The 1,642-nt window shown below is 40.8% G+C and overlaps 1 non-coding gene across 1 annotated transcript; it reads right to left on the bottom strand.

The window, feature by feature from the left end:
- Nucleotides 1–393: 393 nt before the first annotated feature.
- On the bottom strand, nt 394–499 carry LOC141681308 (small nucleolar RNA R71). The gene has a single exon (XR_012558748.1). It is a non-coding gene; the product is annotated as a small nucleolar RNA R71 (small nucleolar RNA).
- Nucleotides 500–1,642: the final 1,143 nt, after the last annotated feature.

Here is a 1,642-nt window from a genome sequence, read left to right as displayed (position 1 = left end):
GGGAGATCCGGCAGCACCAACGAAAGCGTTGATAGATTTTTCTCAACCCAGGATCAATGACATTCAATCTAGCATTGTCAAGCCAGCTATCGCAGCTAATACTATTGAGATCAAGCCTGGCATAATTCAGATGGTACAGAATTCAGTCCAGTTTGGGGGTGCTCTAATTGAAGATCCAAATATGCAAAATAAGGTTTTTATAGAGATTTGCGACACCTTCAGGTTCAATGGTGTGTCTGATAATGTGGTAAAACTGAGACTATTCCCATTCTCTCTGAGGGACAAGGCTAAGAGCTGGTTACACTCTCTATTAGCAGGTTCTATCACTACTTGGGATGATCTTGCTCAGAAGTTTCTTACTGAATTCTTCCCTATGGTATGGCGAAGACAGCTGCACTCAGGAATGCTCTTACTCAATTTGTCAGCAATCGGGAGAAACTATATGTGAAGCTTGGGAACACTACAAGGAGATGCTTAGGAAGTGTCTTCATCATGACATGCCTGATTGGATGATCATCAATTATTTTTACAATGGTTTGGGAGCATAGTCAAGACCCATGCTTGATACATCATCGGGTGGAGCATAATGGGCAAAGACCTATAAGGAAGCTTATGAGCTAATTGAACTGATGGCTGCTAATGAATATCAATATCCAACCCAGAGATTGACACAGGGCAAGGTAGCAGAAGTTCTTGAATTGGATACAGCTACGGCTATCACTACTCAGCTAAAGGCGTTGTCAATAAAGATTGATTCTCTGGCTAACTATGGTGTTAATCAGATAACCAGTATTTGTGAGCTGTGTGCAGGTCAGCATGCGATGGAGCATTGTGCTATATCTTGTGAATTAGATCAGTTTGTGAGCAACTTTCAGAGGTCGCAGTAACTAGTTCTTGCCACTTATCATCCCAACAACTGGAATCATCCTAACTTCAGCTGGAGAAACAATCAGAATACGGTGCAATAGCCTTATCAGCAATATGTAGCAAAGCAATTCAACCCTCCTGGTTTTTAACAACCACAATATGCACCAAGACAAAAACTCCAACTTCAGTAACTACCGTATGAAAGTACAAGTCAATCTAATGAAAAATCTAAACTAGAGGAGTTGAGGCTCATGTGCAAGAGCCAAGCAGTTTCTATCAAGACGCTGAAGAATCAAATTGGGCAGATTGCCAATGCTTTGTTGAATCGACCACTAGGAATGCTTCCTATTGATACAGAAGCTAATCCAGGTAAGAGGGAAGTTAATGAACAGGTGAATGCCATCACCTTGAGGTCCGAAAAGGTCGCAAGCCCCCAATTTCAGCAAGACAAAGATTTTGAAAGTTTTGTTCAGAATACAGGTGTGTCTACACCTTTGCTAAATCCAGAAGATGAGATTGTAGCTGAAAAAGTGGTGTAGAAGGAAGCAGAAGTGGAATCAAGGAAGAAAACTGTGGAACACACTCCTCCTGATGGTAATACAGGGGAGAAACAGGTCTATCCTCCACCTCCTTTTCCTAAGAGGTTTGTTAGTCCCTTAACAATATAACAAGAATTACAGAAGGGGGGTTGAATGGAATTCTTGAAACTTTTTCTTGAAATAAAATAGTTCTGACTCAAATATATATATAAGTGAATTGATTAGCACAATGCAGA

This window comes from Apium graveolens, chromosome 8 (assembly GCF_009905375.1).
Source record: "Apium graveolens cultivar Ventura chromosome 8, ASM990537v1, whole genome shotgun sequence".
NCBI lineage: Eukaryota > Viridiplantae > Streptophyta > Magnoliopsida > Apiales > Apiaceae > Apium > Apium graveolens.
This window is presented reverse-complemented; position numbering and strand designations above follow the sequence as displayed.